The 26,050-nt window shown below is 41.1% G+C and overlaps 1 long non-coding RNA gene across 1 annotated transcript in view; it reads right to left on the bottom strand.

Annotated features, from left to right (window-relative positions):
• LOC142081105 (uncharacterized) overlaps positions 1-26,050 on the bottom strand; it is a 61,915-nt gene that overhangs the window by 2,995 nt on the left and 32,870 nt on the right. The window contains exons 3-6 of the long non-coding RNA XR_012673238.1: positions 7,672-7,856; positions 6,822-6,987; positions 2,673-2,819; positions 1,923-2,102 (exon numbers count right to left, since the gene is read on the bottom strand). This is a non-coding gene — a long non-coding RNA (uncharacterized LOC142081105). The remainder of the gene's footprint in view (positions 1-1,922; positions 2,103-2,672; positions 2,820-6,821; positions 6,988-7,671; positions 7,857-26,050) is intronic.

Genomic DNA, 26,050 nt, shown 5'->3' with positions numbered 1-26,050 from the left:
CTGCATGAGAACAGAAGAACAATAAAGTGTTGGAAAGATTTAGAAGATGATGCAGAGATTAAATACCAGGGCAATTATCTTCTGGAAAATCAATTCAGGTATCATTCTCATATATTGTCAAATTATGACAGATAAACAGACCACCTAAAGAGAAAGACCTTTTAATTTAAAAAAAAAGGTTTGCCTCCAGAGAGGACCAGTTAGCTGGTATTTTGTATTTCTAGCACATCTGTCACCAATGTTTTTCTTTGAAGCTTCTCTATTGTCGGCAAAATTACTGTCACCGTTCCGTACACGTAAAATACCTCACACAGATCCATCCTGCACAGACAAAAGTGACTGTCATGCTTGAAATAGCTGCCCTTGCAAAAGGGGTCCCACAGGAAATTTTCATACGATTGGAAAGTAACACTTCAGTCTGGATACAGCTTAGTCACCTATAGTGAAGTAAACTGGTGGTTTTTCAAAAAGCTTACGTGAACCAGCCTTTCATATTTTAATAAGCAGGTGCAAAAAGAAAGAATTAACGCTTCTCATTTTATTGGCATACATTAAAATGTGTGTTGCAGAGGATGCATGAAGCAGTCATAAGGCTTAAAATTACAGCTTTGGGAAATCCATTTCCAAGGCAGTTGAAAAGGAGCTCCACATGCCCGGCTTTGGGTGTCTGAAGTCTGTTATACGCCTTTTTCCACCCCCAGAATCCCAGTACTTCCTAGAGATCTGTATCCACTGGCCTTTTCTATACTCTGTAAACCTCTTGTGAGAGGGCTGTCATCTTACTCAGTGCCGCAGGTCCTATTCCATAGACACAGATATTAGGCATTTTGCTAATGCAAGTGCTAAATAATAATAAAGACTGATGTTTCTTTGGTATAAAGTATGCCTGGGGATCTGAAAGACAATAATGTAATACTCTTGCTTTCTCTTTCCCTGTTAATTGGCCAAATCTTAGTGAACAATGGATCAATTTTCAGCCACTTCAAATGAACAGGATCAGAATCTGCGGTCTGTTGTTTCTAGAAGGTGGTAGCTGTTAGCAGGAGTATTCTCATGTCTACTCTTGGCTAAATACAATAACTTATGCTAGAATGGCTTCTGTAAAGATGCACAGCATGAACAGATTGCATTTGTTGTTTTAAAAAGACAGGGGAAAAATCAGACGTCAGTTGATACACCAGCTAATGAGAAATACATAGGAGTAATTTTCTGTTCTGTTTTGCTTTTACAGGGGGTACAGAAGTACAGAGAGGAAATTAGGAGAAGCCACCAGGACAGGCTCTGTTAGTGCCTTTTAAGACAAAATGCTTATTGTTTTCACAAAGAATTCATCATGTTTAGAAGGATTTGTGTGCTAAATCAACAGATCTAACGTGATAACTAGATTTCCAAAGTCGACAGATACCTAGAGATACATTAAAGAAACTTGCGTGACTTACAGCAACATCCCTGAGCTTTTAAAGTTGATCCTTAAGGCTGTGGGGGAGGATAAAGCAAGATAACCCCTGTAATAAAGCGCAAAAATCACTGTCTTCACTCCCTTTATCATACATCATCTCCCATAAGCTATTTAGGAACCTTCTCAACACCTTATTGCAGAAATGGACTTCAAATACTTGCTACTTTTGAGCCCAAAAGATTAACTTGTTTTGCTTCAGTGTGTCAAAGCAACCTGCTCAACGAAAGGGCCAAGAAAAGGCACCACTATTTAAAATAGAAGTTCACTTTCTCCTTTGCAACTTCCAATTTATCCATCAGCAATTTTCCATCTCATAGGTCTCATTTTTATATCCTTAATTTTAACCACAAGGCAAGGGACCATTCAGTAAATGCGTTAATAACATAAGAGTCATTTTCAGTCTCATATCTCCTAGGCGGCAAAATTATTGGAAATTAGCAGAAGATCAATGGCTAATAATTACCGAGAAACACGTGGGTCCATTTGAGGCAAAACCACAGCCTACTCTTGATAAGGCTTATCAGCTTTCCTCAGATACAACAGCCTGCTGAAACCAGCTTAGAGGGTAGGATTTAACACAAAGTATCACTCTTTTTTCTGTTTTTTCTCCCGTAAGAAACTTCTTACACCTACATAAGGGTCACTGTGCACAGAAGAGAAAGCAAGAATGGGATGAATATTAAGTTTCCTGGAGTGCCTACTCCTAAAACTAAGTAGAAAAAGAAGAAAAGGAAAAGTATCTCACCAGGTCCTGTAATCCTGTGGGAAAACTGGATTTTTTTTTAGCATCCTCTGAAGCTCTTGGCAATTGGCTGCACTGCACAGTTGCAGCATCCAGACGCGAAGCAGCTGACTGCCTTCACAAATATGGAACTGGTGCATTGCTCCCTGCTCAGCAAACCTTCCTAAAATGACCCGAGTAGCTCTCCACCAAAGCATAACCTAGATTTAGTCATGGGTTTCTGTTTCTGGCTGTTCCTATTAGAAGCTTTGCACTCACAGTCTGTCCTCAACACTTTTCAGGTACCTCGTTTCTCACATTGCTTTATAATACCAAAATTCTTTTAATTGTGACTGGACAAGTGCTTGAAAGGCAGAGATACGCTAGGAAATCTTAAGCAGCCAAACAACTGCATAAAAAACCCAAACTGAAGTAGCCATAGGCTGGAAAAGAATTAGGAGACAGTCTCATTTACATGAGCTTTGTACTTACCCTTTTCTACATACTTCCTTAATGGCCACTACTGGTGACAATGACCTTGAACCACACGTTTGCACCAGCACAGCTGCTCTGAGGTTGTTCCAGAGGGAACCATATTTCACAACGAGCCTTACTCTGAAGCAGGGTGCCCCTCAGGTCCTGTAAAAGCAAGTCACAATGTTTTATTTAACCCCCTCAAATATATGCTCATCACAGCTGAGAATGATCTTAAAACTTGTTGAGGGCTAATTAGATGTGAAGCAGTGATTACAAGGAAACAGCCCCTGTAACTTTGACCATTCAATGAGTTGTCTTTTATTTTCATTCGTGTTTCAGCCCTGGCACATGTCATAGTTTATGGCTGCCGTGTTCCGGAGTATTAAATGCACTGCAAAATATTGGAGGAAAATAAAACTTTTTTGTACCACAAAAAAAGGCAACTTCATTATAACTTTACATCTTTGGACATAAATCTGAAGGTTTCAAAATCTCTTTACCCCCTTACCCCGCCTCTTGCTCTCATCACCATCTTTCCCTCAGCGTACTCCCTTCCAGAGTGTTTCTCCCTGAGTCTTTGGCTCAGCTCAGTTTCCCCAGTCTCCCTCCCTGAACTGAAGCTTCTTTGTATTCCTCTACTTTGGTGCATCAGCCACATCTTTCTCAGCAACCTTACACTTTCATTTCCTTTTCTGTGAACTGAACAGACTCAGATCAATTTGCTGGTGCCCAATGCACTGTCTGAGCAATGTTTCAGCTATAAATTCATAGCTGCATTGGCTGAGCTGTAATGAAAAGATGTGGCAAGAGGTACCAAAGGCAGACCAGAAGGCACAGGAGTTTGCCTTGCTAGTGGTGCAGTTAAGCTCTCTCACCTATGCCAAGGGCTCTTTTTTGATAATTGCTTGGCAGCATTGTCTGATCTGCTAGAGGATGTTATTTCTAAGGCAGAACACTTTCAGTCACTGCAGCCATCCAGAGAGAGAGGGAGGAAAGCCAACTGAAATTCAATTTTTCATAATGAGGAAGGAAATGAATTTGCAATTTCTTATTTCCAAGTGAATTCCTTCCTATGAATTGTGAGGCTGCAGGCTCAATGCCATTAGGACCCGGCAAACTAGAGCTCTCCCACAGGTCCTTTTGGAGAACAAACCCTGAGAAGAGGGCAGCTGGATCATCCAGTGGGAGAGATCAGATTTATAAAGCCTGTATTTCTCCCATGCAGTGTAAAACAAATAGACTCATCCCAAAGCTGAAGCTCTAACCTGGGTACTAACTTCCTGAGGGAGTTGTTCTCTGAATTTCGCAGGCCGAATTGAGCCGCTTATTTAGGCGTCGCTCTGTGTCCTGTGCTTTAATGAACATGCTTCGTGTTTGTTCTGCTGCTGTCCTCAGCTGCTGCCAACAGGCAAAGCAGTATTGGTGTTCTCAAGACAGCCAGGCTGTGAGTGCTTTGACCATGAGAGCAAATAAGGTCAAAAAAGGGCTTACTGGGCAATGGTCTGTTATTCTGTCTACCACAAGGACCAAGAGCTGGCAGAAAACGATGAGAACAGGTATTCTGTGATACTTCCCCCATCCTCCAGTAAATTCATGCCTGAGTCGCACCTCGCTTTTTCCACGTCACCAATTAAAGGTGTTGAAAATGTTAAAACAAGTATTAGCAATTCTTGAGGGCCTGGAGGTTTTTCCAGACAGTTTGAATCAATATATTCAGACTTCTCTGAGGGAAATGTGGCCTCTCTCCGACTTTGGAGGATAGCACTAACCATTCAGGCATTTAATTTTGGAGCAATGGATCTTCTATGTTTTGTGGCTCGGCGTTTGGTTGTGGTTTATTTGTTTTCATGCAGTATGGCTGAAAGGGGTACAATATGCCCTTACCAGAGCTGCAGTGTAACCTTTATGGTTTTCCTGAGAAAAGTAATAATGATTTTGAGCTTTTTTTTAGTCATCTTCAGTACATATGTACACGTGTACACACATACGTATGTATTTTTAAACTTAGGCTTCTGGAGAAATATACTTAGATGCATGTCTGCCCTCCTAGCTCTCAATATTGCTAGATGCAGAAAATTTTCCCTGAAAATAGGGTTACACATTAGCATGCTGCTGAGCTTAAAACAGCCAAGCCCTACTTCTCAGGGTTGCTTTCGCAAACTGCTTCAGAACAAGTTTCTTTGCCCCAGAAAAAGCATTTTGAGTATTTCAAGATAACATGCAAAGGCTGGCAGTATCCACTTTTGAAATAAATTGCAACCCTAACCTTGCAGGCAGCTAGCAAAGATGAGCTGAAAGAAAACTGCCTTGCCAACAACACAGCTTTGGCAGCAGGGAGATCGCCTTCTTGGGAGGCTACAAGACACAGCCTTAGTTAGAAAAACCTCACGTTCTCTCTAGAGAATGAGAAGGATGACTGCACGATTCGGGAGAGATCACCACAAAAAGTGCATGGGCTTAGCTTAAGTAAGAAAGCTCCGGAGATGGGACCTCGCACTGTCTACACGGAGGGGATATGGGGATAACATGGCCCAATTAAAGGTTGTACTAGTGAGATAGGGAAACTACAGCCTCCATATAGGCAACTTCCTTTCATCACTTTACCCTCTGAACTCTCTGTTTCACGAACAGCCAAACCTTTCTTCAAAACATATCCTTCTGCAAGGCTGCTCCTTCAGATTGACCCAGACATAGGTTTCTTGTGTAAGATGCATTATTAAAAGCCTCTGAAAGCTGCTTCTTTTCCTTTCCCCACAGTAAAGATGCACGAGTATACCAATGACCTGGACAGGTAGTATTGCAAGGTAACATACTTGTTAAAGCTCTAATCAGATCTAGCCTTGCTCCTTGTGGTGAAATTTCAAAGGAAATGGTAGTTTCCTCATGCTTAGGATACCCATTCAATGAGGGAAGGTAAGAGCACCCTTAAGTTCATTGCTCTCTGCATGAAAGAATCAAGGATTCATTGGTCCAAAAAGTTCAGTGCTGTCCACCTTCCTGTAAAATACCTGAATGCCAACTAATCCTTGGAGAAAATGAGATTTTATCACTTATTGCTGAAAAGCAATATACCACCTTGCAGGTACATTGCTCCTCGCAAAGCTGAAGCAAAGGAAATGGTTAGAGCTGACTCCTTTTCCTTTGCTTTCACAGCAGCGGGGATCATTTACAGGTAATTTCTTGCCTCTTGGCTGAGGAACTTGAACTTCCAAATTTTAAGAAGAGGGCATGCCCTAAGGCTATCATTTGCATCTTGCAAATGAAGTTCTTAAATTTCTGAGGAGATGCAAAATCTCTGTTTGGAGGGTAAACCGAGACGCAATCGTAAGACCCAGGAGTCAGTATTTTTCAGTGTTTTTAGCCGTTTCAGTGTAGATGTAGGTACATGCTCACACTGAGTTCAGATTGTAACAGAAGTAGGGACTTGGCATACCAAGGCTCCACAGCACTCAAAGTGGAAAATAAACTGTTTTCTACTGGGCCAGCATTTGAATAATGATCAGCTCCAGTCCTCTCTCGTAATGTTTGTGACCATTCTGAATAGCAAAGTATCTTGTGTGTTACGTGTGCCTGGTATCTTGAAACAGTAGACATTTGCATTTTGGCAAGATGGGACATGGCTATTGATGCTTGAAAAAGAGCAAGACCTTGGGTTAATTTCGACTGTTTGTTCCAAAGCTGCACCTGAGCCAGACACAGAGAGATGCCGAACACCTGCAGCTCGTACTGACCTTCCCTTTGCCCATGTAACCATGCTGCTGACAGTGCAGTGCTTCCATGTTACTCACAACTTCGCTAAAAGCCTTTATGGTATCTGGTTAGTTCCAGCTTACCTGAAATCTGATCATGGTACACATCGGAGCAAGAGTGTTCACTGTATATTGCTGAGTGTGTCTCCTTTGGTCATTAGTCCCCCAGGTGTCATTTTTTCCAAAATTAAACAGGAATGCCTCTGAGTTACACGTATGAGCCACTTCAGTGCACTCACAAGCTCAGCAGTGTTCCAGCGCATCACCTATTGAATTTGCCCCATTTCTTTCAGCTAATTCATACTCTAAGTTTAACCTAATGAGTACAGGTAATTATACAGATCAAGAATGTGTGGGGCCTTCAAGTGGCATAAAGCAGCTGCAAAAGACTGAAGCGATTTTCAAACACACCTACCCATGAACTGCTGTTGTTTGGAGTAGATATCCTGTCTCCAGTACGACTACTTTGATGAGACTCCCTTAATAAGGTGCAACCTATGCCAGCATCATGATGTGCAGCAAGATTTTAACGCTCCAAGGATCTGGTAGCTGATGTCCCCCTCTGTGACTCCTCCGGCAGTCTGCAAACGAGCGTATGAACCATGACAAGCAATTAGGCACCAGTGTGACTCTGTTAATGATCGGCAGCGAGACATACCTGACTGCTACGGTTTCAGGGTATTTGCTCTGCAGGCAGAGGAAAAGGTTTTATGTGCATTAATAGAAGCCAATAAATTATAAGAAACAACCAAATGAAAGAAAGATTATATTGTCCTGCCTTGCAAATATTTAATTCCATTCTGGAAAATGGCCCAGCTTCAACACAAGGGAACGTGAGGGCCAACACTCCAGAGCAGCCTGCGGCCCTGGTGCGCTATGGCAGTTTTCTGAACTTGCCTGTCCTCCCCTATCAGGGCAGCTGGCACTCACCAGCAGGTGAATTTGCCTTCTATTTCCTCCATAAGGAAGAGACTTAACAATATTTTCTGCATGCTTCCCTCCTTATTTACTTACTTTGTATGGCTCTCCCCTGACATCTAATCAAAGGGACTGAAATCCTTGCCTTAAAGGTACCTGTTGGCTACATAAGAGTTCTGTACTAGTACAGCTCTCACTCCTCATTTTTCTCTCGGAAGCTTAAGCTTTTCACGTTTTCATTTGGTTTTGTTTTCCTTCATCCTTTGTTTCGCTACTCCAACTTCCCTGCCTTTTCCAAATGTCACTCAGTCTTTTCCCTTATTCATCTGCCCTCCCAAATACCTGACCTTTGATGTGCAGAGAACAACTCTGTAAGTTGTATCTGGCAGTTCCATGGGAAGAGTTGCTTTCAGAAACCTCTCACATTCACATGTCACTGATTCCTCCAGGCTTTTTATTTTGATGACCAGCTTAAATTCAAACAGTCAGGGTGCAAGTGGAGTCAACCAGTACAGGGATCTTATCAGAGGCACTGCAAAAGATTTTGATAGGTATAAACTGTTTGAAATACATTTTTCCCTTAGAAATTTTAGACCTCTAGCAAAAACAGAATATATGTTTAATGTTCTTGATTTTGATCTAGTGAATTCCAGCAGTTCCACACAGATTTAGAATGGAAAGCTCTATTTCATCTGGTCCTGGAAACGAAACAGTTATCAACATGGTTCGTGAGCATAAAACACCAGGGGAAAGACTCCTGACACCCTTTCATTCTTCAAGTGAAAAATTAAAGCATGAGGAGGTGCAGTAATATCTCCTAGAACCTGAATCCTGATCCTATGACTTAACCATCAAATCACAGTTTTCTGCTCCTAAACTGCTTATGCCCAGTATGTATGTGTGGATAGCCCTCACAGATATGGTTGGAGCTAATAAACAGTGAATGCTTAACAAAATCAATCAATCACTTAACAATCAGTGAATACTCAATGACCAAGAGAAGAAAGGTCCTTTTGGAAGTTATTCCAAGGTCCCTCAGAAGTTACTTCTGATGTCACGAAGAACCAAGACCAACACTGTGGACCTCAAGTATGGTACAGAGCCAGGAGAAAGAATAAAAACATTACACACAGAATAACCCCTAGGCAGTATAAAACCCGCCATGAATGAAAATAAGCGCCGCTTACAATTTAGACTGCACATGGTGTGCAGTTTTGGGGTGTATATTTAAATTATTGGTTTGCTTCATGTCATAACCTTTTGATAAATACTTTATGCAGTTTTTAAAAAGGCAAATGGGTTATTTGAACGGTGTCAGAACACGATAGCTGATACTTCTTAAGTCATTTAGGCCCTGTTGAAATAATTTAGGCTCTGTACAAAGCCTGCTGAAGTCAATCCTGCTGATGCGAAGTGAGCTGCTCGTGTAAATCTGCCAGGGACCTCTGTCATTGAGCTGCAAGAGTTTGAGCACCTAAGCAGAATCACTCTCCTAAGTAAGTAATGGGGCTTGAGCCATTAAAACAAATAATTATACTCAGGCTTCTTGCATTTCTCTTCTCAGCACATACTGCCAATTGGTTCTCCTGTAGGGAAGGATTTAAGATGTGTTCTGTAATGACACTGCAAGTGAACATTAACAATTAATGCAATTCATTATCGCACTATTTTAAAATGAGTGCAAATTGTTTTTTGAAGGGTATCCAAGCCAATCTGATTTAGAGTTACTGCTAACAGCAACTTACCTCTTTGTGGTGCTTAGCATTTACTGAAATAAAAATGCACTATTCTAAAATTTATGAGAACTGATTTCAATGTTTTAATGAACTTTTCAGAAAGTGCAAATGTCTCGGCTAAGCTGCTTAGGCTGGGATTCTGACATTCTGGCATTCAGGAGACATATTTTATTCCAAGACAGTTATTAAGGTCCATCAAGGCCATTTGAAGTACCTAAACAAAAGTGTGTAATTCAGTATGAGTAAACATATAGATTCGGTATTATGCAGTGTTTCTCAGTTATCAGAAGCCTTGCTCTTCCTATATTGAATCAAAAGCACTCACCAGCTCTGACCACCTGTTTACAACCTCACAATCAATTAGTGCATCATCACTGGTTAATGTAAGAGTTACAGGAAAGCAATGCTAAGGAAAAATAAGCGCAAGCAGGAAATTTACAATTATTGAAAGTCCCAAACTTGCTAATGGCTACTTCTAATAAAATATAAATGGATGAGAAATGTCTGGCTCTAATCCTCTTCTCAGATCACCACAGGGTAACAAAATGATAGATCACTTCACATGGCAAGCAATTTTTCGTATAAGAAACAAGCCAGATGATCAATTAACTTATTTGGATTCTGCTGAAGGAAAGGGATCAAAGTGAGTTTGAGAGACAAACTCAAGAGACTTGAACCTAAACCCTGGTGACAGTTTATACCCTTGCAGATGCAGCAGGGCTTCCTGGAACTGTGCAAAGAACCAGATCAGAAAATCATCATGCTATCATCGTGCTAAGAAGGTGAATGCTTTCTCTCCATCAACTAGAGTCATTAATATAATGGATTATACTGTCTGCACCTAGACATTTTTGTAGATGTGAATTTGAAAACACACAAATGGACCTGTTCCTGCTACTCAAGCAGTGATCCACAAGGTTCAGAAGTTTGCCATGTGTAGTCAGAACCTTTTTAAAACAGGATGTATTGGTCAGCAGGGACTGAGCTCTATCCAGAACAGTATGCAGCAAAAGATAGTTCAGTAGTATATATCAGCAAAATATGACAAGGTGAGCACAAATATTTTTCCACGCTATATCAAATTTGAAAGTGAATAAGTAAACTGGTTATCTCATGGGAACAGACTTTAGTTAAATGTCTTGTAGTTCACTGTCCTTGCTAGTGAAAGGCAAAGCAATAAGAGGCAGAGAAAAACAAAATTTGAAGCATTTCTAATATCCGGTAAAAGACAGTCATTTCAAGTCTGGTCAGTGGTTCACATTATTTCTTACTCGATATGAAAGCTTTGGCTGTTTCTATTTTTTCTTCTCTGGTTTCCACATATTTCTTTTGAGAAAAAGAAAAAAATTATCCTCATACACAGTTTAGATTCATGCCTTTCATTCCAGCTTTGCTAATTTCTCATCTGGTCTTCACGTTGATTTTGTCATCCAGCAGTAAGTGAATAAAACAGTTTACATTGGTGATTACCATTTGAAAAGTAAGGTTCATGCTGCAAGAAAAAAACATCTTCAGCTTTTGCTAAAATCCACAATACTGACTTTCAAAGAAACTGCTAAGACCAGTACAAATAGGAATTTCACAGTAAAGGCATATAGCTCATACACCCTTACCAAGTCCTCAGCTTCCAGTACGGTATCGTTGACGATGGCATGGCAATGGTTTCAAACCATCAGCTTGTCTCATGTCTCCCCTACCCAGCAACCCAACACAGGATCACAAGTCATGCCTGGAGGACAGGAGTGGGGAAAAAAGTCCCTAGCTGGCTACACCTGACTCCAGCACTCACTCCAACGTGGGTACCGCACGCCCTGACTCCCTACCTTTCCCAAATGTGTTCTTTTTAGAGCCTCTTGAAAATCACATCTGTGATGCTACAGGCACATCTGGACAGGTTAGCATGGGGTTTACAGGCAGAATAAGCCTTTCTATACAATCAGATCTTTGCGTAGTTAAGAAGCTACTGAGCTGCAGTAAGTGACAGTATGAGGGTTTATAATCCACCTCGGGGCTAAGAAGCGATAAATGATGCTATTCTGTTCTGGATTGCATTGAAATGGGCTACGAAAGCTTATTTACACTGTGCAAGCTGCAGGATGGTGATGGATGAGGGAGGTGCGGCAACAGCGCAGTTTGTACATCTGTCCCTCCAGCTATAATGTACGAAGCCACTCTCGCCCTGAACTTGACGCAGCACAAGTACTTTCAAAACCCATCTACAACTACAACAGGTGAATCACAGTGTTAGAAATCCTGTTGAATTTCTAAAGGCTACTCTCGTTCCCTTTGAATTGCACCCTTTATGAAATAAGTCACCTTTTACTCAAAGATGTTTCTTCGCATGCACTGTAAGTCCATCCCCTCGCTCACAGCTTTCTGTAGTGCATTCCCAGCACAAGGAGAATCTATTTTTTCTTGTTTGAGCTATAACCTTTTGCAGGCATTAAGTGGACCACAAGCACAGGGTAAAAGCAAATGAGTATTTATAGCCTGCAAATGAAATTCAAATGCTGGACCTTTATCGGTCACTATTATTCACTGATGCTTCGCTCACTCACTCCCAGTTAGCTAAATCTTGGATTTTTCTGGTATGATAAAAATCAAAATTAGTATCTCCTGCTCCTAAATTGTAACATGTTCCCAGCAGCTGTGTGACAGAGAACCCAGCTGAAATCCCATGTGAATCTGAAAAACATTACAGTCATCTTTCAAGTGCTAGCACTTAAAAGCTAATTAGAGTCCCTGAGCAGAAAAACACTTTATATAGGTTTTAAATCAGCAGGACTACAACTGAAAAAATAATAAAGTGATAGCAGCGGGCTGCAGTTTTCACTTTTGGGGGAGGGAGATATTTACGGAGTCAACACTCAAACTCCTGTTTTCTGCAGAATAATATCAGGGCCGTGTCACTCCTTAGCAGCACCATGACAGATGATGGTCGCTCTTGACTCTTGCTGGAAACCAAAGGGACCAAAGCTCTTCCCAAGGAGCGCTCAGCTCTATAAAGGGTCACATTTCTACATGGGAAATAATTCCATGTTCCCCACAGGCTCCTTGCACATTTGCTGTGTTATTTACCCATCTCTGTTTAAATAATAAATCTCTTGGGGCAGGAGCTGCCTCTCACGGCGTGTTAGCACAGAACTTCGCTTTTAATCTCAGTTGAGGCTTTTAGCTGCTACTGTAAGACAAATGATAACAGATAACTGCAATATAGATGCTTTGTGGTCTCAGGAATGATCACCTGCCTAGAAGATTAGTGTTTTGGATGTCTCAGCTGAAGTTTATTTGTTTCTTATTTATTTATGAGTTGAAAATACCTGTGCCCAGAGAAAAGCAATCAAGAATGATTAGTTTTCCTTTGGAGGAATAGATGTCTAAAATCCATTTTATCCCAAGCTTTTGTTGTTGGCTACAGTTCACAGAACCTTACACAGAGGCACAGATTTTTGGTTTGTTCAAGTAACAGATAATTAAACATACTACCAGGCAAACTTGGGGAATTGGGAAAATTTATACAGAATTCCTCCAAAATATTTCTGCTGAAAGTCAGGCAGAAAACACCTTTCACTTGTTCTCTCTGACCCGCTGACTCAACGCACTGAGCTATTTAAAAGATAACTGATGCCAGCATTTGTGGGTACAGATAGGCAGTGTACTTGACGCTACAAAGAGCAAAGGTGATAAATTCAGTTTTAGGATCACAAAAAGCATCCTGCACTTCTTTTTAATGTTTTCTACCCAATAAGCCTCTTGCAAAATGCACTTTAAAAAGTTTTTCCGTTAATTCAGGGCTCACAAACAGTACAGGATTATCAACCCTGAGGCATGAGATACACCCAACAGATACTGGAAAAGCAGAAACTAGAGGAAAACCTCATGCTACCCATTTCCCAGCAGCTCCTCCTCTCCCATCACCTTCAGAAAACATTAACCTCAAGGCTCACTCAGCCTTTCATTTCTCAAACTGTGAGCAAAGGAGAAGTCCCTGGAGTTTGGGTAACCAACAGGCAGAACCTGAAAAAGCAGCACTAGGACCAAATGGGAGGTCCTGTTGTCCGTTAGCATCCCTCCAAAACAGAAGTGCCCCCAGGGCTAGCCCTTGGTCCATAAAGTGCTCCTTGGGGAGGCAGTCCTCAGTCCTACTCAGCCGTACAGCAAAATCTGCCTGGCTGCGTTTGGCAGTAGTCCCCGGATGATTTTATTAAAGCAGTGCCCACTGTATGTTTACTGGAACTTTATTAGCCATTTTAAACAAAGAGAAGCATTTAGCTTATTCTAATGTTTCAATAAAGCTGGAGATCTGCTGCTATGTGGAGACAGCAGTTTTCCTGTGTGCATGATTTTGAAATATAGTTTTTTGGTTCTAGCTTAAATTAGAACATAGGACACTAGCTTTCAGAGTCATTTCAAGGCAAAATGCTGACATCGTGAATGGTGAGTTACCATCATGGTGTTTTGATGTGTTTCATCATAGTTACTCTTTTTGTTATACTCTGTAAAAATTTAAAGAAAAAATAAAAACACTTTAATATTAAATTTTGGGAAAAAAAAAAAAGAAGCTGTTCTCCTCGTTAAATAAAATTCTGACAGAGACTTTGAGGGGTCAGATTATAGCATGATTCCCTGCAGCAATGAAGCTTATACAACTGCACTGCCTACGTGTGACCACTAGACTGCGAGTCCCAGTACTTCTTCCTTTCTCCCAGTAACTTAGGAACTCAATTCCCAGTATCAGCCAAATTTAGGTAGAGGTTTTGCACACCTAATAAGCTTGTAAATAGGCAGCTGGGTAGAAAATCCATTTCTTTTGCAGAATACGTTATGTTTTCATGTTTTGTTTATGGCATTAGTTTATTTAGGGTGAGAACATGCTGCTGCAAACTATTTTAGTAAAGAAAAAATAACTTTGTGTCGTGGTTTAACCCAGCAGGCAGCCAAACACCACACAGCTGCTCGCTCACTCTCCCCGCCCCCAGTGGGACGGGGAGAGAATCGGAAGGGTAAGAGTGAGAAAAACTCATGGGTTGAGATAAAGACAGTTTAATAGAACAGAAAAGGAAGCATGGGGAGGAATATAATAATAATAATAGAATAGACGAAGTGAGTGACGCACAATGCAATTGTTCACCACCCGCGCCGATCGATAACCAAGTAGCGATCGCTACTTCTTGGACCACACCTCTTATTTATATACTGAGCATGACAGCATATGTCGAATTCGTCAGCTGGGCCAGCTGTCCCAGCTATGCTCCCTCCCTCTAAAAGAGTCCTTGACTAGCAGGGTACTTAGCAACAACTAAAAACATCAGTGTGTTATCAACATTCTTCTCATACTAAATCCAAAACACAGCACTAGGACAAAATTCAACTCTATCCCAGCCGAAACCAAGACACTTTGTCACTGGACAATGGATACAAACAATGCATTATGGGCTCAAGTTTCTTTCCACAGGCTGTTCTCCTTCTCTAGCAGGCTTGTGAAAAAACAAACCTGTTTTTTCTGTCAGAGGGAGGGAGTACACTCAAAGCTCATCATAATAACCCACAGAGCAGAGGGATCCTGGTTTTGGAGGAGTTGAGGAGGACAGTAACAGTAGTGGAGAAAAAGTTATGTATGAAGAGGTGATGCATCTTGCTTTCGGTAAGACGAGCTGGTGAGAAGACTGTGAATACATACGGGGTGACCAGTGCAGGTAAAAATCTGGTACTACAGCCCTACTGCATCACTCGTGGCTCTCAAAACAGGAATCTCAACAGACTTGGCATGGTTTTGCACTACATCCCTCTGCAGATTGGCAGCCAGGACTGAATTTTGGCAATAATAATCCATCACAAAACAAGCTCCCGTCCCCCCAGATGATAAACCCATTTCAAAGTGCAATTGAAACCGACTGATGTCAAATTTCATGAGAGGTGGCCTAAGGCAGAGCATTGAACACAAGTAACAATTGCTCCACAACACACAGCAGTTGGCTTTTGATATTTTTTCATTAAAATAAAAAAAAAAAAAAAGAAAAAGAGTTCTGGGATGGGTAAAGCAAGTGACACTGCAGGAAGGAGAAGTAGCAATGGCTATCTGCAGGAAAGGGTGGCTGTACTCCCTCCTCTTGCCCAGTCCTTCCATGCTGGAGAACACAGGGACAGCCCTCATTTACCTCCTGTATAGTTTATTCCGTTTACTCTTAAAACACACATTCTTTTTAAAAAGTTCTTCATAATGGCAAAAGAGGAAGTGATCAGTGAAATCATGCATGTTGTCTAGAAAGAAATGTAACTTCTCTCACTTTGAGGCATAACCAAACTCTTGCCTCTAGAAGTTAGTAAAAGACCTTCCTCAGAGGGCAAATTTTTGCATAAATGTACAGGTTCATTCTGCCCACCTCCAGACTCAGGGACAGTAACTTGAAAGTAGGTAAAAAGTGTCAAACCAAAGGTCTGCACAGGTCAATATCCTCTCTCTAATTGTGAATACGGAGGTAGGCTGTTCTGTATCCTCTTTATTATTGTTATTTGTTATCCCCTGATATCAGTTGTTTTTCTCCTTGTTTTTTCCCCTTTTCTGTTTTTGCACTTTCCTGCCCGGGAAGACTTCATTGTTTCATTAGGTTCATGCCTGGCCATGCAAGGAGAATCCAGCGGGGACCGGGGGGAAGAGCACAGGAACAGAACAAAGAGTCAGACTTTTCCACAGGGGATGGAGTCTCAGCCTCACCTTCCCCCTGTGTTTACTCTCTCCCTCGAGCTGCAAAGCGGAGGTTTTGCTGCTGTGCATCAAGCCAAGTGTGAATACAGACTGCAAACCACGACCTGAATCTATAATGGATGACTTCTGAAACTGTTCAGAGATACTCTATGAATATTTTAGTTAGAAACAGCTAATAACTCAGCCTATGAATGCCATATACATAGAGTTGCCTGTTACACGGGCAGTGAACAGGTGTGGTATGGTAAATCAACATAGCATTTATCTCTTTTTCCAAAGAATGCCTAAACTTTCTTTGTAACTTTTGAATACATGGAAAAATAAAGTGTCTTTACTCTGGTAAAGCAGTTTTGACTCTTGAGCTCCCACTCATTTCAGTGGGGTTGGGGGACGTTCAGGACTTATGAAAATCAGGTCTTGCATGGGCTCTTACATTTGAATTTTTTAATGTGTGTCCATAAAAAAGAAAAGCTTTACCTTAATCTACACAAACGACACTTTCTCTTGTTTTTGTTTGGATCTCATCAAAACCACAGTTTGATTGATAAATAGAAAGCAAAACCAGACAAGAATTTGCAAACTATGTCCATTGTTTCTAAAACTTAAAACAGATGCGACATTTATTTCCTATATAGTGTCACCGGTAGAGGTTTCTGCTAGTCTTTTGCGATTTCAGTTATTGAAAAATACAGGTAACAAAACTTCACTGAGTTTTCAAAACTTCACTATAAAGTAGTGTCTGAGAAAAAGCAGAACATGCATCCCGTATTTGCATTCAAGAAATACTATATATACTCCTTTGGACATGCCAGCGAAAAGACTACACGACAACTAAGGAGCTTATGACCGAAAGAAGTTATTAAATACAACCTGTTACAACTAGGAATATAAGGAGTAAGTCATGTCCCTAATACAGCAGAATCTCTAAAAAATTAACTGGGATGAAGGTTTGACTTTTATACATTCCCTGTCTTCATGGATTTGAGCTGATCTCTTCTCTTTATGTTGCCAATGTCTTGTAGAAAATATTTCTATATGGCACTTTCACCTTCAGAACAATCTTCCAGCCTATATACTCCACATGTAATTTCTCTTGGCTTTAATCTGTCTTGTCAAAATTTGCATTGTCTCCCTTACTCAGTTACACAAATACACGTCCAGTGTAACTTCACTGAAGATACCAGGATGATTTCAGTTAGGATCTAGGTTATGGCAGTATGTTCCTGTCACTTGACCCAGAGCAGTCAGGAAAGATGGGTAAGACACAAATCTGACCTTTCTAATTGAAATCCTGCTCAGAGTTTCCTGCTAGGAAGCATTCTCCCACTTCTCCTATTTGACCTTGCCATTGACTTCCTAAGTTGAAAAAGCCAAGACAAAGAAGTGAGGTGGCGATTACAAGGATGGCTTTTGTCTGTTCTGAAAATATCATGTCCGAACAACGCTACTGGTCAGGTGTCAGCTTTGTACATATTAAGAGAGATAAATAGATAGGATTTTTTTCTTTATGGAAATCCCAACTGGAGGGAAGCCAGTTTAGTACCATGACAAAAACAGACAATGAAAAGATTAGGCATTTTCTCATATAATTAAGTCAAAAATCTGCATCTTGAAGTCCATATTCGAAGTGTTCAACTTGAACGTTACCTCCACTTTTATGTTCAGGAAAGCTGAAAGGACACCAAGAATATAGGCAACCAAATGCTCCAGCAGAGAACTCAGTATTAAATAGAATCAAAGTAATACATAGCAAGTACTAAAGCTCAGCAAAAAATTCAGAAAATCCCAATGTAATTCATATTCCTGTGCATTAAGACATAGCCTTTTAAAACATGATCTTGCACTATTTTATTAAAGATCCCTCACCCCATCGTTACTGGACACTTTACTCTTCTCACTAAAGACCACAGACTCCAGAAGCTAAATTATTTAGCACCATTGCAGATCCTAAATTGAATACCACACTAAAAATTTCCCTGTGGGCACTCCATGCATTACTACAGCATTGCTCTGCATCAGACTGGCAAGGTCTGATTTTTCAGATTAGGTGGCATTTTTACAGTATTTTAGACATTCAGTGGACTAGCCCCAACCACAAACAAGATTACTCAGAATTACTGCAGATTTTTCATCTTAGGTGTCTTGTATTAGACACTCATTATGCACACTCGAGATTTGTACTTGATCCAAAGCGACCCTGCATCTCCCTCCTCTTTGCTTATATTAAGTCTACTGAGGTTGCAGCTGCAGGGTGAGTCAAATCAACAAGTTAATCTGGCAAGAAGCTGTGCTTTTTCTTCTTCAGCATTGCCAGGTGCGTTGTCCACTGGCTGGGTGGACTGATTCCACCCGTTTTGCACCTATCCAAACACAAGAGCTGATACGGGTGAATTGGTTGGAGGACAAAGCCGGGGATACGGGCAGGGGGAAGTAACCACCTTCAGAAGTTGGAAGGTTCAACATGAAACCCTTAGGTCTGTCCATGAGAACATGGCGTGAGTGACTATCCAGAGGGTTAACTGGCACCTCCAGCACTGCACCAAGCTGCTTTGAGCAAAGAGGGAAGTAGCCCCAGGAAAACCTCCCTTCCTCAAACATTGTCAGTCTGCATGGATGTGCAGACATGAGTTTGCCAAGAGAAGAGCTGTCACCGTCTTCACTGGGAACACAGAGAAAGTCCGAGCAGCAGTTGTGACTCTGAGTCCCCATTTTGCTCTAAAGTATGTGAAAGACCATGCGGCAACAGTGGTCCTCGGCAAAAAACAGCAATCCAGAAGTAACCAGGCATCAGGTATGCTTAAACTCAAACGATATCCATTTGTCACCTGACTTCCAGGAGTCAGACGCCTGCCTCCCTGATGGCATCTTTGAAAATCTCCCCAAAGCAATTTCTCAGAAGTCTGCAGTTACTCAGCGCCAGAGCCCCCCTTCACAATGTTAAGATGGTGAAGTGCATTATTTATGGATTCAAATGGCACATTCTTCTTCCAAAATAATCATTGTATAATTGGGATAATGCCCTTGATTGTGTGCTATGGCCTAAGTAACACTTGGGTAGTAAATAACTCTTGGCTTTCAGCCATTTGATCAATAGTCAGAGCTGATTGAAGACTTACCATCAAGGCATTCAAGAATAATTAAACTTTTCAAAGAAATGAAAAATTTCACAGTAATACTTGTCTTTCTTAAAATACAGTAATTTTTTAGGTCAAAAGAATTAAAAACTGTCTTTCTTCCCTTTTTTAAACTTTTGCAACAATGTACAAAATCCTTTCCACCTTTTCTCCTCATTAACCTCTTCCCATCATTAATTCCACTGTGTAAGTAGACGGCTGTCAAATTGCAATAGGGAGTTATTACCTGTGTGTAGGCAATAGCTCTAGTGTTCATGCTGCTGCAACCTTGGGAAGGTTTCAGAAGTAAGTTAAGAAAAGGCTTCCAGATTCCAGAGAATATGCTTTATAATGTGAAACAGAGGAAACAGAATCAATTTAGCACCTAAAAGAGACAGTTACGAGTATGATAAACTTGTTGGATGTGTCCACAGTGCCATCCTTGAAGTAAACATACCCAAGTTATCGTGGCACCCCTGTAGCTGTGTAGCCACAGTAACACGTCCGCTCGGCATGTTAATTAACTCCGAGTTAACAAAGCTTTTAGAACAAAAAAACCAAAAAAAAAACCAGTGCTGAGCCCTGGTTTTATTAAGCTGAAAGGGCTGAGAACTCTTCCTTCTTGCGAACTTTGAAGCCATTTGGTAGGCTGGAAAGCATTTTTTCCTCTTGACTTTCACTCTTTTACTTTTGGTAAATGTATGAAAAGTGTCCTCCCGCCCTGCACTGAAAAATAAAATTTCAAATCCAGTCCTAAAAAAAGGCCTTGCAGAAACAGACGGAAGGGTAGGAACTGCACCACTGGAATATCACATTCGTGAAACATCAGATCGACAGTTACACATCTCTAACACCCAGTACAAAAGATCTGTGCGAGGGTGAAGAAAATGGCTCAGACACCTGTGACTACACATGGATATGCCTCTTCAGGCTTACCAGCTCCGACACCATTTGAATGTAATAAATCACTGCCTCTCAGTACAGAGTTTCTTACTGCTTAATAGCAAACTCTTACCTCTTAGTAAACCCCGCACAGTTTTTCATTAGCAGAATTCTAAATGTCTTTTCCCCTAAGTATCCAGCATTTTTGTTGTCACGGCTGAGCCTCCAAACAAAAGCAGATGCATCTCCTACGAAGTTTTCAATACCTCAAGGCATTTAACAGCTTCTGTTTTATTACTGCGGAGCAGAGCTTGGTTTGTATCTGTTGCCGTTTGTCTGTGTGGGCAGGTGCTTTATTTCCCTGTTTGTAAAACATGATTATAGCACTTCTTTAGGTCACAACAATGTTACTTGGCTAGATGGTTTCAACAGAGTGAGCAACCTACAATTCAACAACATTGTAGGAGAGATCCCCTAGATAAAACTGTGATTTAAGTATGGAAAGATTCAACAATCAAAAGAACATGCAAAACATTGTTCCATACATGACGCCGGTGAGCCAGATGCTCCCTTTCTCCTCTCTTTAACATCTGAAGATGTTAAATAATGAAGACTAACAAGGGAGCAACTAGCAAAAGTGAAACACAGAATTATACAACAAAGAATCAAAATATGTGGATGGATAGTAATTTCCTGAACCTAGAAACCTACACACAGAGAAGGAAATAATTCCTTGTGAATTAAAGCACAGCCGGAGATAAAGTAAGTGGAACAAGCAATTTGGTAAAGTAAGAGTAGTAGCAGACATCTGTCTGGTTTAGGAACCAGACTGTAGTATTACATAGCAAGTGACAGCTATTTTTCAGCTCAATTTTCAGATCAGATTAGGAAGTTAAAGAAAAGAAATCACAGTAAATACAACAATCTGTAACAAAGTGGTTCTGTAGGTTTCTAATCTAGTAAGGACGCAGAGGGAGGGAGAAAAACTATTAATCAATGAAGTGTTGCCTTTTGCCTTATTGATCTGCCAAGAAAAAAATCTACCTCAAATATTAAAAATAATTATTTGTACATGTTGATAGTAATTATACTGAAAAATACTATAAATCTCCCTGGCTGATTAATGTGGTATTTTAAAATACCATGATAAATGTTAATTACACGCAAATGACAACAATAAAGTTGTTATAGCAGGACTGGGAGCTCAGTGATTAGCACAGTTACTCCTGGTTCCCTTGACCTCATGTAGTAAGCCTGAAGACACACGTAAGTAAAGAGTGTAACGATTGATACACACTGAATCCTTCTTTAGGAGCTGGGTAAAGATGGTGAAAACAGTGCACTTCCTTGCACTGCATGAGATTGAGAAAAGACAGCAGAAACCCAACCCATCAAGCAGAATGATGTGCTGCAAGACATTACAAGAAAAATGGACAGCAGCTCATTTTCTTGCCTTTCCTTCACACAGTTTCTCTTATCCTCCAAGCTTCCTCTGCAGCAATGTGATGAGCTCACCTACTCCCTGAATTTCCAGCTTACAACAAAATAGGGAAAGGCCCTCCTATATCACTGCTTTAAAAAAAAAGAAAAAAAAAATCAAACTGAATTATTGTGTTTGCATCTTCTTGATTGTGCCATTGAGATTTCCCAGCAGGAGGAACTGCAGAGTTTCAGCTAAGCATAACCATGAGACTTCTTGAACATGAGATGTTTGCCCTTTCCTTCCCTCCTGAAGATACCTACAGGGCGATGGATAGCTCAGACTGATGTAGCAGAACAAGAATTTGGCATTCAAAGCTTTCTGAAATACATTTGTTTAGTATTTACTTGCCTGAGAGATCAGGCATTCTATGGTGTTTCTTTTGGAGGAATTCCAGATTCCAGAAGGCCAGAATGCAGCAAGGATACCTCTCTCAAAATAATGCAGAGCAATGCTAAATAGGTTCTTTCTGAAAAAATAATCATATGTTGCAGGCTCATAAGGTATTAGGCTTTTAAATGAATTTTTAGATTGCTAAATAACTGTTAAGGTTCTTAAATGACTTACCATCCTTCCCCAACTGCTTTTCTAGTTTTTGTTGTTGGTTTTTTTTGGTTGTTTTTTTGTTTTGTTTTCTCTTTTTCAAGTGAAGGCTTCCCTCCAGCTAATCTTCCCTTAGTTGAGACAGTTTGGGTCAACTGCTTTTCCGCAGTTAGTGGAAAGTTAAACGGCCAGCGTAGAGTACCAAGAGAGCGCATGCAGCTGAGGCAAGCTGCAACAAAAGCCATGCATGTGCTCACTTGCAAAAGCATCATCTGACAGCAGCCGAGAACCACTGCCAAACTGAGCACTGTGCCAGGGTTACGTGCACCTCCCGGCCACCTCCTGCCATCTCAGATACGGCGGACAGCGTGGGTGCAGCAAGTCGACAGCAAGCAGTGACACAAACACACAAGAGCTGATGTAAGATACTGGAGGCTTCTTCCATAGCAGGGCATGTCCTGGCCTTTTACAAAAGAGCATAGCTCTGAATAATACCAGTGGCTCAGTGTGGTTTTATACAGACTAGGATCTCCCCCCCAGGAGCACCTATCAATCTATTTACATGGGATTACACCAGCTAAGATGTAACCCCAGCTGCTCAGAGCTGGGCAGACTTAAGTAATTTGGAAAATCCAAGCTTTGTGGCCAATACCTCTGGGGGCTGACAGACAATGGAGTTACACGCTCACACATCCTCTGAGCTGTGGAGTCTACCCTTGTGTGTGCTCTCAGCCTCAGCAAATGTCATCTGAGTCATGCCCTCTAGGAATGAAAAGTTAAACGCTACTTGCAACCACTCTATCCGCTGCCTCGAGAACCAGGGGATGGCCATCTGGCTCACTTCCCTGCCTCTGACTGCAGCCAAAATCAGATGCCTTGGGAGAAGGAGGAAGTCAGGGCAAGCAAATGTGAATTACCATCTCCCAAGTGCTCTCGCAGCTTCTACCAGTGGGACTGCTGGTTGAGGGCATGCATGCTGTTGGCTCCTACAGCTGAGCTAGTTTACGTGATGGTGTGCAAGCCCTTGAATTAAAAACAAGGTTTTATACTGTAATCATCCTGTGGGCTGCATTATGTGCTAAAGCTGCAGCAAGCAGAAGCAAACACTCTAGCCATATGTATACAACAAGGAGAAGATGGCCAGACTCTGCAAGACACTGATCAACTGGTCACAGCAGCAGACTTGGGACCCCGAACAGATGAAGAAATGCCCTCATTCACAGATAAACCTATCAAATTTTCAGGTGTTTCCTCACATATTATTAGCTCTGCTCAGGTATGGGAACATTTCCTGCTAAGAGGCACAGATAACTTGCACAGGCCCTGGGCTCACTTAGCTACAGCTCCTGCATCCTATGCTGTTACTGCATTGCGCTGCCCATGGCTCCGCACACCCTCTTCTCACTGAACTCGCTCAAAAACTACTAATATCCTCCTGCCTTGCAACCTGACAGGCCCAAATTTCAAAAGCCTCAACTCTTACGTGATGCCAGGAAAAAGTACGCACAGAGTGGAAGAAGCAGATGCTCTTTGAATTTAGTCATTTATGCTACAGCATACTTTCAGTGCTTTAGGTTTGCACAGCTCTGTTTCCCAGCAGAGAGAGGACACAGACGCACCCAGTCATGGCCATGTTTTGCTCATACCTGAAGCACATACATTTTGTAGAACAACTTTTGGCCTCCCTTAAGCCCCTGGGCAATAAGGAAACATCATTCTCCTGAGTTTCCTACAGTAGAAGGAAAAAAAAAACCACTATATTGGCTAAAGGTTAGAGTCAGGAATTTTAGTCTCTCATATTCATGCAAAGCAGCTGTAAAGTTATTTCTGATAGTTTTATAGCTGCTTTGCTTTGCTAGAGCAACACAAAAAGAGTTGGAGCTCTAGTGAATCTGATCCTAAGGGTCTTCACATGGGCCTCCAGCCAAGACAGGTTTCATAGATCTTTTCCCTAAGTGCTGTTTCTAGTCTTCCCTGCCTCTCCGCTTATTGCAACTCCCATACTTTATGGCTGCAACGGTGCTAATAGAAGCTGTCAGCTGGTACCTAGATAACATACATACAAAGGAATTAAACACAGCTTAAATATTGCTACAAACCAAGCTTGATAGATACCTGTCTGCCTTGGAGACAGTAGCAAAACTCTAATTAATACAAATGAAATCAACATTTCCCATTCACTACTTTCCTGAAAAAAACCAACAACTCAGCTTCATTGGTTTTTGTGGATCCGGTCTCTCTGCTGTAGACAGTGACCACGAATTATCTAAGTGCTCTGGGGGAAAAATAACCGACAACCTTTGTTCTGTTTTCTGTGCCTTTCTCACGTCTGTTTTCCAAGGAAAGACAGATACATGGCCTTCTGTGACTGAGATTTGCTCTAAGCTACAACAACGTATAGTCTAGGTGCCAACTTCAATCGTGTTTCAGGGCAGTCGGACTTCTTAAGCTCCCCACACTGCTGCTGTCTAGAAATCTGAACACTTCTGAAGAAAGCTGTGAAATTCCAACTGTTTTACACAGATCCAGAATAACACCTTGGACTTTTTCATGAGTACACAGATAAATATGATTTGCTGTAGCAAATACAGTAAATATCTAGTTAGTAAATAGACATTTGTGTTGTTTGCAGTAGAATTTGGCTGATGCTTCTGATTTGTCTTTGAGTGGTCTAAATGCTCTGCTGGACACATCCCCACATAGTGAAAAAGCAACATAAGAAAGGGGTATGGACAACATAAACATGTGGAATCAGATTGCTTACTATTACAGGGTCTTCTGATATTTAACTGTCACGAAGTCTGTCGATTACTCTTTGCCTGTTGCTATGCCCCCAGCACTTATTAGGCCAACTTATTGCTAATAATGAGAAGCCAAACAGGAAATCAATATAGACTCATTTATGCGAAAAAATATGCTTATCCCCACTTCTGATTAACAACCAGGCAGGCAAAGCTGAACGATCCCCATGTCAAATGAGTATCTGAGGCACTGAAAAATAAGTTTCAGTAAATTACAGCAGGTTCACCTAAAAGGATGCTAAATGTAGCTTCATTTTCTATTGCTACCTGGCATGAAAGAAGTTTATACACAATGAAATCACCAGATGAAACTACAACATGTATGTGACTTAAGCTTATTAACCTGCATTTCTATCAGTTTGCCCAATTTATACAAAACAGATTAATCACTGTACAGTTCCCCCTTATTTGGAATAAAAGAGCTCTGTTTCTAGCAATTTTTACTTCTTTATTTCTCATATTTGCCTTCTTAAAAAGAGCTTACCTGCTCTTAACCTCACCCCACTGACATCATGGCAAATATCTATCAGGCAATCACTTTTCCTCAGCACTGCCCAGCCTGCAAGATAAAGGCAGGCAGACCACATGGAAGTCCTCCACTCATTTCATGGCACTCTAAAAAACCTCCTACTGCGAGACACCCTCCAATTATTTCCTTTTTTCCTCTGCTGTACTTTTTCTTCATTTCTGAGTATCATCTTAATATAACTCTCAGCTCAGCTCACACATGTTGATTTTTTTCATATGACTTCATATGGTGGGGTCATTCTCCCCATTTTATAGGTGGGGACACTGCAGTGGGGTGTGGTAGTCAATGTGAAGATGAGGAAAGGTGTAAGCAGCTGTGGGCCTCTTCCAGAGTGTAGGAGGAAGAGGATGACAAACATTAAGATACAACAGAAAACTGGGGGGGGGGGGGGGGGGGATCCAAATTTGGTTTGGGCATTTGAGGAAACTAATGCTTTGGGTACTTTCAAGGCACAAAAAACATAAAATTGTATAACCGCTATTAATAGGTTTTCTAATATCATTGTATGTTATTCATGTTCCTGCTGTGTTTTTCTCCACTAGACGGTAACCACAAAAACCAGAAATCAAACAAAAAAAGAGCTTTCAGCAATAGAAGCATGGTGATATGGCACAGAATGATACTCTATGCACTTGTTATCTGAGACTGCCAGAAAGACAGAAAGAAACAGAGAGAAAAATAGGGTTGCTTTAAGATGCGTATTAACTCTCAGGATATCAAAGCACAAAACCAGAAATAGAGTCTGCAACAAACTTCTGAAGGGAGAAAAGAATTACCCTATGAAATAGCTTCAAAAGACGAGGCTGCATTTTTTCTCTGTAAATACAGCTCCGTGATTTAGTCTCTCAAACACTGAATATAAGCTGTCAGTGGAGAGATGGCTCTAGAGAATACTTAGCTTTATGTGGTTAGTAGTCTGTAAGCTGCATGCACAGG

The sequence above is a fragment of the Calonectris borealis genome, chromosome 3 (assembly GCF_964195595.1).
Source record: "Calonectris borealis chromosome 3, bCalBor7.hap1.2, whole genome shotgun sequence".
Classification (NCBI taxonomy): domain Eukaryota; kingdom Metazoa; phylum Chordata; class Aves; order Procellariiformes; family Procellariidae; genus Calonectris; species Calonectris borealis.
Note: the sequence above shows the minus strand (reverse complement) of the source record. Positions and strands in the feature narration are given on the sequence as shown.